General features: G+C 37.4%; 1 protein-coding gene across 4 annotated transcripts in view; it reads left to right on the top strand.

The window, feature by feature from the left end:
• TBC1D22A (TBC1 domain family member 22A) overlaps positions 1-17107 on the top strand; it is a 467234-nt gene that overhangs the window by 298794 nt on the left and 151333 nt on the right. The window lies entirely within an intron of this gene.

The following is a 17107-nucleotide window of genomic DNA, read 5'->3' as shown; positions in this document are numbered from 1 at the left end:
TTCTATTTTTTTTTTTTAAATAGGATTAGCTTGTACTAGAGATGTAAGAACACAGTTTTGGGGAGAGAGCACAGCCTAATGGTACATACATGAAGGGATGGTTTCTTGAGTTGTTTTAAACCAGTTGTATATAGTATATGGCCCATAATTTAGGTTAAAATGTCTCTTCAGAATAACTGAATGTGATACATTACAGACATAGTGGAAAAGAAAGAGATGTGGTACTGAGAGTATTGCTGGTTTGGAGTAACTTTGAAAAGTGTCCCATATTCAGTGATTAAAAATATTGGTTAATTTGAATGAGGACCTCTCATGTGTCTCTTATTTCTCATTTTAATGGAAATATGGAAGCAGCAAAAGCTCAGTCACCTTCAGCACTATGGCAATGTGCCTTCATTTGGGCTGCGGAGAAAACATGTTTAGACAGAGAGCATAACTCAGTTTCCATGCATATTGACTTTTCGTTATTTCTGCTGACACTTGCTAACAGTTATATTATTTACTGCCATTTGTAGTGGTAGATACTGGAAACTACGCTGGGACCAGCAATTAATTTCCCTTTGATTTTTAAACAGCTAATACTGGTCACTCTCAACCTGGGCAAATTTGAACCATTGATCCAGATACGAAAGGCTTCCTCTCCCACTGTTGACCTAAATATTTAAAGCTTTCTGTCCCCTTGCTTAGTTCCCAACTCTCCAGGCCCATATTAATATGAATAATACATTAAAAGATTTATACCTAGCATTTGATGTGTTTTGATGTAATTTTATATTATAATGTCAGAGGTGTTGCATAAAAGAGTAGATTGGCTCAATGTGGAAATACATGAAATGTTCTAATTAGGTGAATTTTAGATCACATTAATAGTTTGTCAAATCAAAAGTACTAATAATAGGTCTAAATTTATTAAATTGTATAAATAAAATGAATAAAAATGTAAGCATTTTCTTACCATTGAAAATGGACAGCTAAGTAATCCTAAACAGGTAATGATATTGAAAAGGTGGTGTATAAAACGTGTATAATTGTATAAAAGCATGCATGAGCAATCATTTTGAATAGACCGCTCCATCAATGCAAAAAGAAGGCAAAAATACATCATAAATGATCCTTGATTGAAGTTCTTTCCTTCAAAATCTTAATTTCTAAAATCTAGGGCTTAATCCCACCTTCCAATCTTATACAGCCTTTTTTACAATCTATAAAATAACAAGTACATATTAATGCCAGGCTTTTTCTGTACATTGCAGAACACATCGCTACAGCAAAGGTCATTAAGAAGTACCTGATAGCTGTGGGAAGGCAGTATATTGTTATGCAGATTATACTGCTTTGCAACAACACAGCATGTAGTATTGACAAAGAACATCTAAGCAGTCTGCAGGGGAAATTTATTAATTTGTCACACTTTTTCAGTGTTCTTCCTCCTTTTCCCATTGTTTAAAGTGTGGGTTCTATATTCAAAAGCATCCTATATAAAAATGGCAAATTCTTACTCAATAAATCTGTCCCCTGTGTGTATTCAGTAATATTCACTGATTTTTAGTGACATAAATAAGATTTTACTTGTTTGACTCCTGTTAGCACTCCAGAGTGAAAATAAATAAATAAATATATTGTGTGTGTGTGAGAGAGAGGGAGATATTCATTTTTGCCTTGCATATCATTGACAGAACAGGTGAACTCTTTGGGTCTGTAACAGTTTATCCTCATCCTCCTCCACATCTCTGTTGGTTTTGGAATTATTAATAATTTCTTTTTCCTTGTATACAGTGTAGTTGCATACAAGGAAAAGAGAAGGTGGGTAAGGTTATATCTTTTTATTGGACCAGCATCCGTTAGTGAGAGAGACAAGCTTTTGAGCTTTCACAGAGCTCTTCTGTCCTGAAGAAGAAGAAGAGCTCTATGTAAACTTAAAAGCTTGTGTGTCACACCAGTAGATGCTGATCCAATAAAAGCGGTAACCTCATCAATCTTTTCTATCTTTTTTCTTTTATATCCTGACCTTCTTTGGTTTTCCTGTGGTCATTTGTGTCTCTCCTCTGCCATTCTGATTGTAATTCACTGTCTCCTTTGATAGATCATCTTCCACACTATGGAAGTCTCAGTTGGGATCTTGGTCCTTTACTCCCTCTACATTCTATCACTGGGTGAGCTCATCCACTCCTACAGCTTCAAGTGTCATCTTTATGTTCATAATATACAAATCTACCTCTCCATTTCCAACCTGTCTCCCTCAGATCAGGTCTGCATTTCAGCTTCTCTGTATGACTTCTCTCCAGAAAGCGCGTCACTTAAACATAATATAACTAAACTGAGCTCCTTGTTTTTTTCTCCTGAACTCTTTCTACTTCCCTCATTTTTTTTTGTCCCATTCTTTTAGAGAAGCACCTACCTGATACCAAAGCGCATAATCTTTGGTTCTTCCACATTTTCTTCTCACATCTAGGCTTTGCCAAATCATGCTGTTTTTTCACACCACAATTCAAAGATCTCTCCTGTTCTCTGACTCCGGACAACTAAAACTCTTATCTCTTGACTACTGTAATCTCTTCCTCTCAGGCTTTCTGAATACCCACAGTTTCCCTCTTTAGTCCATCCAGAATACAGAATGTGTCTTCCTACCCAGTTGATCTCACTGTGAGTCACTATTTTTCCCATCAAAAGATTCTCTCTACTTTCCTCAATGCTATGACACACAGGCTCCTTAGCAAACAGTCCCCTGTTCTTTGAAAACCACTTTCATCTCAGACCTGACAAACTTACTATACCATTTAAAACTTATATTTGCATTAGTTTCTCTCTCACATGTGCACGCACACACATTCTGCAAAGCAAAACATGCAAAGTTCAGATAAAAATTCCCTGATATAAATACAATTTTATACCAGTAGATTGCATGAACATTGTACAAACAGTGGACTTCACTTCAGATGTATTCCTTACCCTTGCTAATTTAAGTAGTCTCAGTGTTTGAAACTTTCCAAATCATTCTTTGAAGCATGCCAAACAATGCTGCTGTCATCCTTTTTAACACTACCACCATTTGCCCTAGGTGACGCTTCCATTGGACCAGTGATAGAATAGTGCATCTGACAGACTGGATCAGTTGGATAACTAATGAAGCCCCATTTAAGGAGTTTAAGTCATTAAGCCAGTCTGATTTATGTACTTAGGAAAAATTAAGTAGCTTCTTGAAAAACTTTAGAATCATAGAGAAAAAGTACCATCCATGTACATTTATGTACAAACTACCTTGTCCATATCCTCTCCCATGCTTGGCCACTTTCCCTTTTAAAGAACTATGTTATTAATGATAGAAACATAAATATTTAATGCAAGAATTGAATCATCAGGTCTTTATATTTATTGCAAGTCTAAAAATCATGTTGGACCCCACATAAATATGTCCACTATCTCTCTTCCTCTAGTGCTGTAGAGGCTTAAAGTATATCAGGTGTCTGTTCTCGATAGAAATATCTAATTATCTTCATTTCAGACTAATGATTAATTATCTTATTAAATTCAGAATCTGTGCTACTTCATAAATCAGTCTGAAATGGGGCACAGCAATATTAATCAATGTAGTCCGCATATTTTCCTTGAAAGGCTGCTCACATCACAAGCAGTTAACTGTGTCTTCCCACCTAAATTTGGCAACTGAAAACGGAGTCTTCCAAATGTCAGCTGAATTCTTACATACCTAATTATTTTACTCACGTTTGGCTGTTCTTCACTGTATAATTGGAACACACTGGTATGCCTATTTAATACAAAGCTGTGTTAAAGTAACATTAAATATCCTGCCATTAACCAACGAATAAACAGAGGTTCTAAATTGATGCTGATTTATCCACAGGGACAATATTTTTAGGGTTAGATCTGGTTACAGTTGCCCCATAACCATGTATATGTCTTGAATTAAACATGTTTACTGCCTGCATTTTGTACTTTCATTAACAATTAAAAGTCCTTTTAAAAAAAAATGTTTCCACTCATCAGTCCAGGGAACTGTATACCATCTCATCACTCCAGAAATCAATAAAGATGATTCTATCTCCATAAAATTCAAATCTCTGAACAAAACAGCATAGTAGAACAGGCACTGAGGGTGAAACTTGTTACACATTAATTCATGCCAGTAGTAATTATGGGTAACTGCAAAACCAATTAATTTATTCACTAATTAAACTCAAAATATTTTTAATTGAAAGCAAGTTTTGCATTTTTGTCCAATTAATGTATTCAGTTTGAAAAAATATAGGCACTCAAAAAATAGTGTTCATTCCGGTATTCATCTTTGTTCTGCCTGTTCACTGCCTCACTCATAGTACCCAACTGGGATGTTAAAAAAATAATGCAAGTTATCTTATACATGTAATGTGATATTCAGGCACTGTGCATCACATTCATCCCAGGGCAACTCTATTGCCTTCATTGGATTACACCAGAGATTAATGTATTTCCCTGAGACTAACCAATTTTCAATCTAGTGCAATATAAATTCACAAGTTACTATACCTATAAAATATGGACTAAAAATAAAAGAACTGCCTGAATCATAACTACAGCATCACTATCTACCTGTTCTACTGTATTCATGACTCTGTAAACTATTGAATAATTTACAAATAAAATAAAAATAGCCCCTGTGGGAACCATATCTTTCAGAAACAGTGATTCAGTGTCTGGCTCTGCTGTCTTTGAAAACCACAGCCATGGTAATAACGTGAAACAAGATAAAGCTCAGTCCAAGCTGGGAAGCCTTGGTTAAATACTGTAACTGTTTACCACAGTACAGAGAAAAATAGAGCTCTATTTCTTTCATACCACATTTTACAGAAAAAGAAATATGCTTTTATAGACTGTTCTTAGTTCACATTAGCCATGGCACTGTGGAAAATACTGCACCAGTTATCCATCTTTATGCATAGTGGTTCAGTATCATTTTCTGTTATTGCCTAATGGTATTGACCAAGATTTTCAGAAGTGATATTTGGGTGCCCAATTTGAAGGTGGCTGCTAAAGGACAACAGCCCCCTACCTGCAGGATGAGGCGTCATGTACCTGGTGAATCACTACCAATCTACACTAGTCTCGACTATTGACATGTTGGTTCCCATACAGTCCCTTTCTCCCCATCTTCCACATAGATCTCTTTGGTTTTCTGCCACCCTGCAATGAATGGAGAGAGAAAGAGAGAGGAGGAAACTCAAGCACCAGTGGAAGGAAAAGAACAATTCAGACAATATGAAACATAACACATTCCTCATATCCTGTGCTGATGGTGTGTTACAAGCCAAGAAAACCTTCCTGCCAGCGTCAGTTGAGACTGCCAACACCTACTCAAAGAGCTATGCAGGGAGGTAAACCGCTTCAATTCTGAAATCCTAGAACCTTCATCAGAACCAAACAGCAAATGTTGTGAAGAACTATCATCCTACTTCTCTGAAAAGATCATACGCATTTGAGAAGCCTTCTCAAGCAGTATGGAGCCATCCTGACGATATCCATCAGCCAACAACCCACCTGCATTCCCAAAATGAGTACATCACTCCTCAAGAAGTTCTGGACATCCTAAAGGAGTCTTAACCAAGACTTGCTAATCCTACCCAAGGCTTTCTTGGCTTGTGAAAAAGAGGCATGAACACTTGGTGCGATTCCTGAGCAAAAACAGTAAATGCCTCATACACAGAGGAATTTTTTTCCCTTCTTTCATTATACTAACTGAAGTGAACGTTCTAGTCCTAGCACTATCTGGATTCAGGCCAGGACATGGAACCGAAACAACCTTAGTGTTACTGATGAATGATCTCCTTCTGTCAATGGATAGAAAACAGACATACATTCTCATTCTCCTGGACCTGTCTGCAGCGTTTGACACTGTTGAGGATTTGATTTTGCTGTCTTGCCTGGGAGAGATGGCAAGGTCCAGGGTAATATACTAAAGTGGTCTGAGTCCCTACATGAAGGACACACCCAACAAGAAGTAATGGGAAACTGCACTTCCACCGCTAGATCCCTCTCTTGTGGAGTTCCACAAGGATCAGTTCTCTCTCTGGTCCTTTTCAACATTCATATGCAACCATTAGTTGAACTAGTCAGATGACATGGACTGAAGTACCAGCAATATGCAAGTGATGCATAGCTCTAATTCTCCTTCACCACACAAGACTACACCATTACCACCAAGATGGCCCAGAGCTTTGATGATCGCTTGGATGAGCTTCATGGATGAAGAAAAGCTGGCTGAAGCTGAATCCGATCAAGAAAGAGGTGATGCTGATGGACAAAGGAAAGTATTTTGAAAGGCTTGAAGCCATGGTGCAGTCTCCATTGACTGAAAATACACACCCACAGTTGGTCAATTAAGTCCATAATCTAGGAGTACTCTTGGCTGCTTTGTTGACTGACTCACATAGCAGCATCTGCAAATAACGCTTTCTACTATCACTGCTTGGGTAGGAGATGCCATCCCATCATGGTGGATGAACACCTGACCTAAATTATTCATACTGACTTTGCTTCTCGGCTGGATCACAGAAATGCAATATACCTGGGCATGAAGCCTTCAGCATTTAGGAAACTCTAATTGTACAGAATGCTGTGGAATGTCTTCTCAGCAGCTCAGGCTATCAGGAACACATCAGACCTGTCCTCTGCTCTCTACACTGGCTTCCCAAAGAATTTCATATCAAGTTCGAAGTCTCAGTCCTTATCTTCAAAACACTCTATAGCCTGAGCCCAGGATATCTAAAAGATCATCTAAAGCACCAGGATGAGGACAGTGGTTGACAACTATGCTCTTTGGGCACAATGGAACTCTCAACAATACGAGTACATCTCATATGTCCACATACAGAACTTTCTCCAGGAATGGTCTGACCCTGTGGAATTAATTCCCCCAAAAACTAAGGGTCATCACAAATCTCACTATTTTCCACTCCAAGTGCACAGCACATTTCCTTGACCTTGTTTTCTCTAATATAAACAAATAGCAACAGGTATATTTATATTTTAAAATATAAATAAAAGCCATCAAAACAAGATACTCCATTGCACATGTTTCTTCATCTGGAGAAGTGATGAGAGAACAAACAACATATAGCAGATGAGTAGTCACGTTGCTTAATGAACTACTCGAGGGAACTCAGATACTACTGTGATGAGCACAGTATAAGAGTCTATATAGAATGGAAAAGATTTCAGAAATCAGGCCCCCCTTAAGATGTCTGAAGTTGAGCACCCCAGAATGGATCGACTTTACAACATCATATGGTTGGTTTTTTTCTTAAGCAATTGTTGTGTGCTATATATTAACACAGGCAGTATTAATACAGATAGGGCCTGATTCTCATTTATATTAAGGTCACTTTACACCACTCAAGAAGTGTAATGAGACCTCTAGAATGAGCATAAATTACATTTACATAATTACATTTAAAGTCATTTTATTCTTCCAGAGTTGTGTAAAATGGCTTATGAATAAATTAAAATTAGGCTAATAATCATAGAAATTCAGGGTTAGAAGGGACCTTGAAAGTTCATCTAGTCTATTTGACTGTGCTGAAGTAGTACCAAATATACCTAGACCATCCCTAGCAAGTGGTTGTTCTTACCTGTTCTTAAAAACCTCCAGTAACGAAGATTCCACAGATTCCCTAGGTAACCTGTTCCAGTAGTTAAGTATCCTTACAACTGGAAAGTTCTTCTGAATATACAACCTAAACCTCCCTTGCTGCAATTTAAGCTGATTACTTCTTGTCCTACCTTCAATGGAGATGAAGAACAATTGATCGGTGTACTCATCATAACAGCCCTTAATATATTTAAAGACCGTTATCAGGTCCACCCTTAGACTTCTTTACTCAAAACTAAACATACATTTTTAACCTTTTCTCAGGTTTTCTCAATGTTTTATCACTTTTTGTTGCTCTTCTCCGGATTCTTTCCTAAAGTGTGGCGTGCAAACTGGACACAATATTCCAGCTGAGTCCTCACCAGTGCCTACTAGAGTGGAACAGTTACCTCTAGTGTCTTAGGTACGATGCTCTTCTTAATACATCCCTGAACATTAGCCTTTTTTTTTTTTGCAGTTGCTTCACACTGTTATCTCATACTCAAGTTGTGATGCATGATGACCCCCAAATCCTTTTCTGCAGTACTACTGCCTAGCCAGTTATTCCCCATTTTATAGCTGTGCATTTTATTTTTCCTTCCTAAGTGTAGGACTTTGCACTTGTCTTCATTGAATTTCGTCTTGTTGATTTCAGACCTGCGGAGATGAAGGAAGAAAGAGACACACATCAGGGTCCTAATTAAGCCCTGGGTGATCGCTACTTCCCTCCACCCAACACAGATGTAATGAGGTTGAGTGGTCCCTATAAAAGAGAAATTAAAACTACTAATTATTCCTTTTTAAAAAAAGGTTTTTATTGATTTATGGCTATAAAGGCAATACAGACAAAATAAGAAAAGAAAGATTAAAGACCAGCACTGAATAAGGATTAATATAAATGACAAGTTATACTGAAGACAAGTACATGCAAAGCTATCATACACCAGTCACTTACCACTGGTTTTACACTACAGTATTGATACAACTAAGATCAAATCAGCTCGAGCAACCAGACTTCTTTACTCCATAATCTTACCCTGCATTTGTCCGAAAATGTTACCCTTCAGTCTGTCGTTTTTCTACACTGACCAGGTACAGACGGTCGAGAAGTGCACGTCCCTTCGGTTCCGGGGTCTGGGTCAGGTTTTTCTGATACCAACTCACACGCTTTAGTTCTGTGCCTTTGTATCTTTTATCTCATCTGTTGGCCCCGTTTTAAAATAGACCAACCAATCAGGGTGGACCACATTGTTAATGTGGTTAGTGTGGCTTATAATTGTTGCATACTTATCTCCTTGTAGCCAATTGTCAGTTAATCATATAGGTTAGGAATGTGGGTTTGATAAGTGCATAGGAGTCAACACAGTGTTATCTGGTTGAAGCACATCCTGACCACAAGTTTCAATTTAATTCTGCAAAGCTTATTTTCTTGAAGCATCCAGAAGTTTGAGGCCTAACATTGCTAAAACCCTTGTTGCTAGCTTGAGAATACTTTTGTTCAAATTAATCACAAGACCAATTCATCCAATTTATCAAGATCATTTTGAAATCTAAGCCTGTCCTCCAAAGTGCTTGCAGTCTCTTCCAGCTTGGTGTCACCCACAAATTTTATAACATCTGCAAAGAAAGGGGTAGAGGGAGAAGCATAGGAAAATAGTCATACTATCTCACAATAAAACTATTTTAAAGATTAAATGAGTTAATAATTAAGTTTTCCAATCTAATACAACATATAAGGAATCATTCTTGAGAATACTGTACTTTAACTTTGAGGAGGAGTTAGCCAGTCATTGCTCCTTATTATGCTTCATCTGGATTAATGATTAACTGTGTTTGAACTCTGTTGTGCTCTCATAATACATTTATACGGTCTCGTGGTTTAGCTGTGACTGTAAGCATTGGTACAGGGTTTCTAGATACAAAGGACAGAAACTGCAGAGTGCCAACACATTTTAGGAATTGTTTAATTTTTATCACAGCAAGATCAGAAGGAATCACTGTAATTAAGTTTGCAAAATGGTTTCAATTATATAAAGCTTTATTTTCAGACCATTGTAACTTTGTGAAGCATTCACGTCCTGAGCTGAAATTTCCCATGCTTGGCCACTTCTCAGAATTGAGAGAGCATCAAAATAATCTTCACTGAGAAGTAGTGCTCGCGTTTTCCAGTACAAATTGGTTTTAGTTTTACAGATGGATGTTTGAAACTCTCATGCTGAACATGCAAAGTAGATTTCTACTAAATTGATTGTGTACTCTTAAAGGAAGCTAACCTTGTGACACATGAGACTGCCCAGGCCAGTTTGGGGACTACTTTCCATATGTTTTGGAAAACCCAAAGAGCTAGTGAAGCTAGGGTCCTTCTCCATCAGCTCCTGCTGCTATTCTCATCAAAATATCCCATTAGCTTAGCATAGTGTTCACAAGGTTGGGAACCAGGAAGGCCTGAGTTCTATCTTTATTTCTTCCATTGACTTATCCTAACCAGCCAGGCCTCAGGATGCTGTGAGGAAGGTAGACAAAGAAAACACTAGGCATCTTTTCCAGAGGGAAACATTTCTTCCTGACTCCTGAAAGGGTGTTCTGGCCAGACTTACAAGAAATCTAGAAACCCATTTCTGGCATTGCAACACCCTATAGGGAAGGGAAAGCCAGGTGCATATTTGACCAATTAAAATGGTGACTCAGGACCAAGAGGATCTTAACTGTTGCAGGGAAGGAGTGGATGGAGATAGTTGTCATCACCACCTAAAACTCAGTTCTGGGTAGCCATTGGAGGCAAAGAGTCTTCCACAGCCATTCATCATCACCCCCTGCTTCCCCGGCTGCAAACTCCACATTCAAACATAGGAAGGTCCCATCTATCTCCCAAGTAAAGGACCGTAGCCCTGCCACTCTGATAAAGTCCCTTATTTCTCTCCCAAACCAGAGCTGGGAAGGCTGTAGGGGAGGAAAAATCTGTTTTGTGGTATGATACAATCTTGATGCCATGAGCTATTCCAGTTTATCGGCCGTATAATACACATTTATTTTATTTAACCAGTGGACTGTGAATGAGCTTTTAAAATGTAACTAATGTTTAATAAAAGAAACAAAAATCAAATGGAAAAATCAGTGTTCAATGTTAAGACTGTCAGAGCAACAACGCAAACAGTAAAATGTTACGGCAGGAATGCTATGACATTTCTTTTTCTACAAACCTGTGAATCAAAACCAGTGTCAGTAATCAAACCTGTTGAATTAATAATTGCATCTTTTAATGTTGCTGGCTGGATATTTCTAGTTGAAGTCAGAACTACAATAGAAAGAGTTTCATATAGGTAGATAATGACAATTGCCATGAAAAACACAGAACTGTATTTCTTAATTAACATTGCAATTTGTGTGGCTTAAATAGTATTACATTTTTCCCAATAAAGCTCAGTAATTCAAAAAATGGCAAACATCCCTCTTCTAGTTAAAAAAAAAAAAAAACCCCAATTTTAAAATCTAGTTTTTCAAGAACACTTTTAAAAAACATATTTTTGTTTAAAATGTTTTACTTTCACCAACTTGTGATTCTAATGAACAGGGTACGCTCACAAATGTCATAACCTCTAGTGAGATTCAGCCCCTTTTCAATGAAAAATTCCATTGGAAAGGCATGATATTGTTGCTATTATTTTAAATTCAGTGATATCCACTGCAGAACTAGCTGGAGCAACATTTCTGATGTCAACAAATGGTGTTAAAACTGATTGATTGTGTTAATCTAATCGAACTGGAAAAACAGTCTTCCTTACAACATCCTTTTTCATAATCCCATCAAAAAAAATTGAACTAGTAAGCCTTTTATGCCTCTTCCCCCTCCAGAAAGCAAGCATGTGTCATTGCCAAAGTGAAAAAGATTTTAAAAGGAGAATATTCAGAAAAGTTTAACTAGCGAGCAGATATGAATCTCTCAGAGAAGAGCAAGAAAATTCACTTATCAGTTGCTCACTAGAAGCAATAAAATTATGGTTTACTGTGGATTTCAATAAAAAAAATTGTATCTGTTAATTATCTGCTTAAGGATAAGACTGCTTTTAATGGCAGTGATTCATAAAAATCCACGCTATTTCTGATATATATGTTGTCCTTTTGGTACTCTGGTTAACAGGTATTTTAGATCTGAGGTTCATTATAAACTTTCCACCTGAAAAAAAATCTGAATCTCTATCAGGAGGAGTTTGATAAGCATTCAGTATTTTGACATGGTTCGTCCTGGTAGGAAAAGTAATCTGAAGTAGGAAAATTAGGCCTGTTTTCAAAATTCATATTTAATATGGTCTTAGATCTGGCATAAATAATTTCATATATTTAAGTACTGCCTAACAACAAAGAGTACAAATGTTTTTTATTTTTCATTGTGGCTAGGGCCCTACCAAATTCGTGGCCATGAAAAACACATCACAGACCATGAAATATGGTCTTGTGTGCTTTTACCCTATACTATATAGATTTCACAGGGGAGACCAGCGTTTCTCAAACTGGGGATCCTGACCCAAAGCAGGGGGGTCACCAGGTTATTATAGGGGGGTCATGGTATTACCACCCCTTACTTCTGCGCTGTCTTCAGATCTGGGCATCTGGAGAGCGGTGGCTGTTAGCTGGGCACCCAGCTCTGAAGGCAGTGCCCTACCAGCAGCAGCACAGAAGTAAAAATGGCACTAGCATACCAGGCCATCATTACTTCTGTGCTGCTGCTGGCAGTGGCTCTGCCTTCAGAGCTGGGCTCCTGGCCAGCAGCCACCCCTCTCCAGCTGCCCAGCTCTGAAGGCAGTGCTGCTGCCATCAGCAGTGCAGAACTACTGCAACCCGCCCTACAATAACCTTGTGACCCCCCCACAACTCCTTTATGGGTCAGGACCCCTACATTTACATCACTGTGAAATTTCAGATTTATATAGCTGAAATAATTAAATTTACTAATTTTAATTTCTAATGACATTGACCAAAATGGACCATGAATTTGGTAGGGCCCTAGTTATGGCACTGTAACATAGTTTGAGAGAACTGTATTTAAAGATTAATCACAATTAAACTATTTTTGTTCTTTGAGCCCCTTAAAAAGTCTCCTTAGCTTGGACTGTTGGGTATCAGTTAAAGTCTAAGCAATGTTATTAGCTTTTAGGATTAAAATGAGTTCTCTCTGCTGTAGTTAGCATTAGCTGAAAGTTAGTGTACGCTAAGAGGTTATAATAAAGAATGGTTGACCAGTTTGAATAAATGTTACGGTACTTTAACTAAGTTCTTGAGTATTTATATTTATTTGATCACTGAATATATGCTCATGATAGTGCATATAGTGCACCGCTTTTCAGTGGTAAACACACTGTAACAGATTTTAAAAAGAGAGATAAGATTTCCTTCATATAGTTTGAAAGATAATTTTACTGGTGGTAACACCTGTGTTATTTCCCTATAAAATGCAGAAAATAAGGTTAACACAGTTAGCTGTCCATTTTAAATCAGTGTTTATTTAATTGTAATTGACTAACTGGAGTTTAAAACCCCCCAAAAGTAGCTTGTGGCATACTGCATGAAATCTTTTTAGATGATAAAAGCACTTGTTTACCCCGTCCTCTTGATATTTTTAAAGGAACAATAATAATGAAAAGAAACACAAAAAGTCAGGCTCGGTGAGTGTGAGTTTAGAGTAATGTTTTGCCTACCATACATTTTTGGTCATGGTCACTCATACTGTGTGTCACCAGGGTCTTTGTAACACATCAGAAGCAACATGCCCTGAAGAAAAAGTAGTGATCCCGGTAGTTTATTAAAAGGTGATGCAGATGAAAAGTATGATGAAATGTGGGTGTTGGAGAGGAGCAAATTAGATTTTAAAAACTCAGACTCCAACTAAATAAATGGCAAGAAGGGACAGCAGACTTAAAATCCTTTTGGTGGTTGAAACAAGAAAGTTACACTCTCTGAGCCAAACATAATACAGTTTTTCAATAACCAGAGAAGTCACCTCTTAAACGAATTCCCATTTGAAAAAATGGCAGCATTTATATGAATTGTTTTAAAAGGCCACTGTCAATTTATGTGGGGGCATTTTTGGCACTTGGCCAATTTTTTAAATGCAGTTTTTAACAGAAGTCTTTTAAAATAATATGTCTTGACATACTTTTAAATTGTCATTTAAAAAGCCCACAAGTTTTCAGTTTGCCTGCTGATGTTTAAATGAGCCTTTTCATCGGGGGAGAAACTGACTGATGATACATAGCAAATAGTAAAACTGACTATACCCAAATGTTGTCTCATGCACCCGTAAAAAGGCTGAAAAAAACAGAGAAAATATTTTTCACTGGCTTTTTTCACCTGAAGTAATCTTAACTGCTACTTATTATTACAGAAAGTAAAATGTTTTCAGACAATTTTTTCAAGTTAATGGTGATCCTATTATCAGGAAAAGTCACCAGTCACTAGTCTCCAGATAAGTTTACATTTTGAAAATAGATGTTTTAGTTTGGGTCACAATATAATTCTGGCATCAAAAGGTTGTCATCCTGTAACAATCACTTTACTTTTCAACTCCTTCTCCCTTTTACATAGGATCGGAATTGCACAAGATTCTTTGCCAGTCCTTCCAGTCTATAGCCCAGGCTTGTAGGTCTTAGAATTTCAGTGCTTTTCTCTTTGAACTTCTCTTGACAGTCTTCCCATCATATCATAGATCTTCCACATCCTTTCTTGCTGTCCTCTTCCTCCCATGTTTTTTATTTTTGCTGATTGTTCTTTTCCCATTCTTGTCTCATGTCCAGCCCACCTCAAACATGAATTCTCCAGCATATCACTGAGAGTCTAAAGTTCATCTTTTCCCTAATTTCTTCTGTGCACACTCTATCCTCCACTTCTCTGCCATACTCCTCAGTATATTATTTTCTGCTACCTGTATCTTCTTTTCTTCCATCTCCATAAGACCCATCATTTCCAAATCATAGAGCAGGCAGGGACATACACAGCACACAATTTTCCTTTCTGTCTGGCTCTTAAATGTCCCACTGTACTTCTCTTACTCTTTTCACTGTCGCTGCATGTTGGGTTCTTCTTTTCAGTTCTCCAGATCTTTCTCCAGTGGCACTAAGTGCACTTCGGAAGTACACAGATTCTTTCTTCTGATTCAGCTTCTCTCCTGAAACATCTTTTCTTCCACCTTCCCTACTTACGTAACTTCAGTTTTCTTTGTGTTTATCTTCAAACACAGAGGTCCACTCTGATACCATATCTACCAATTCATCTTTGCTATCAGCCAAAAGGACTAGATCATCAACATACATTAGTTTTCTGTTTCCCCACAGGCTTGATTCTCCTACTAATTAACTCTATAACTAAGATGAAGAGAAGTGGATTCAGTACACTGCCTTGTCTCAATCCCATCATCACCTCAAAACTCTCAGAAATTCTATGTATTGTTACCAGTTTAGCTTTTGACCCTTCTCTCTCATCTCCATTTCTTGAAGTCCCCCCTCCCGTCTATCTCAATACTCCAGACACTAGATCCCTCAGATCAATGCCATATGCATTCTCAAGATCAAGAAATGCTACATACATCCTCCATTTATCATTCTTAAAAGTTCTGTCTGATTGCAAATAGTATGTCTATAATACTCTTTCCCTTCATAAAACTGTTGCTCCTCTCCTATATTTTCCTCCACCTTGCACCTCCACCTCACCTCCAAAACTCTCTCAAGGACTTTGAGAAGCTGAGTCAACAGGTGTTGCTCTAATAGGTTATTGGATCACGTACTTTACTCTTAACATTCCAAAGAGGCGCCAGTCATCTGGTATCCTTGCTTAATCCCAGCAAGTACAGTAAACTATGAAGCCGCTTTACTCTCCAGTATTTCCAGCTACCTGTAACAATGTTTTATGCTTTTCTCCTCATCTTCTCATTAAAAGATGTTATTACAGTAAAGTGTTATATTTAGATTTTGTTTATATCTTGCCTTAAGGAAAACAAAATATTGAATATGGATTTGTGTTAGTGAAGCAACAAAAGTCCTGCAGCATATATCTGCTTTGTAGGTACTCTTTGTTTCTTTACATACAGTTTAAACTAATATTTAGTTAAGTTTTCCATAGTATCATTTTGAATAATGCCCTAGTCTTTCTGTATGCATCACACGGGTGTTCAAGTAAACTGTCAGTAAAACTGAAGAGGCTTCAAATAGTGATTGTTAATTTAAGCCTCTGACAAACTGCATCTGAAGTTCTTAAGTTCTTTTTCACTTCTAAAATCATCTTTTTGCATGAATGTGTCAGAGTTTGTAATGATGTTGTTTGGATTACCTAAATGCCTATAAATTTTGAGATGTAGCCAAGTCATCCAAAATGGATACGCAGAATTAAACTGGGCATTTCTCTTCACATTACCTTTGAACTTTACACAGACCAAGGTGAACTGCTAATTTACAAACTGAGACATATTTCTATGAAGTTTTGTGTTATTTTACCAGATATAAAGGACATGAATGGAAAACTATTGGTCTGGTGTGAAAGAAACACTATGAGGGAAATAGAATGAATGCGTTTTAATTAATAGGATTCGTATCAGGAAAAAAAAGTTTTAAATTTGTATATATTTATGTATAATTGTTGAAAAACTAAGATAAAGGTCTTTTCAAGCAGCTGGGTAATGATTTGAAGATTTCAGAGTAGCAGTCGTGTTAGTCTGTATCCACAAAAAGAACAGGAGTACTTGTGGCACCTTAGAGACTAACAAATTTATTAGCGCATAAGCTTTTGTGGGCTACAGCCCACTTCATCGGATGCATAGAATGGAACATATAGTAAGAATATATACACACACACACACACACACACACACACGCACACACAGAGGGGGTGGAAGTTGCCATAGAGACTGTAAGAGGCTAATTAGTTAAGATGAGCTATTATCATGAGAAAAAAACTTTTGTAGTGATAATCCAGATGGCCCATTTAGACAGTTGACAAGAAGGTGTGAGGATACTTAACTTAGGGAAATAGATTCAATATGTGTAATGACCCAGCCACTCCCAGTCTCTATTCAAACCCACATTAATGGTATCTAGTTTGCATATTAATTCAAGCTCAGCAGTTTCTCGTTGGAGTCTGTTTTTGAAGCTTTTCTGTTGCAAAATTGCCACCCTTAAATCTTTTACTGAGTGGCCAGAGAGGTTGAAATGTTCTCCTACCAGTTTTTGAATGTTATGATTCCTGATGTCAGATTTGTCTCCATTTATTCTTTTGTGTAGAGACTGTCCAGTTAGGCCAATGTACATGGTAGAGGGGCTTTGCTGGCACATGATGGCATAGATCACATTGGTAGATGTGAAGATTGTCACACCTCTATTTGAGGTGATTACCTGTTCCTTTTGGAAAGAAAGCAGTTTTCTTGAAAAAAGTAATTTGCATTACATTGAGAATAAACTTAAACAGTAGCTCTTCTGGACAATGCACTAGAACTCTTGAAAACTG

This window comes from Eretmochelys imbricata, chromosome 1 (assembly GCF_965152235.1).
Source record: "Eretmochelys imbricata isolate rEreImb1 chromosome 1, rEreImb1.hap1, whole genome shotgun sequence".
Classification (NCBI taxonomy): Eukaryota; Metazoa; Chordata; order Testudines; family Cheloniidae; genus Eretmochelys; species Eretmochelys imbricata.
This window is presented reverse-complemented; position numbering and strand designations above follow the sequence as displayed.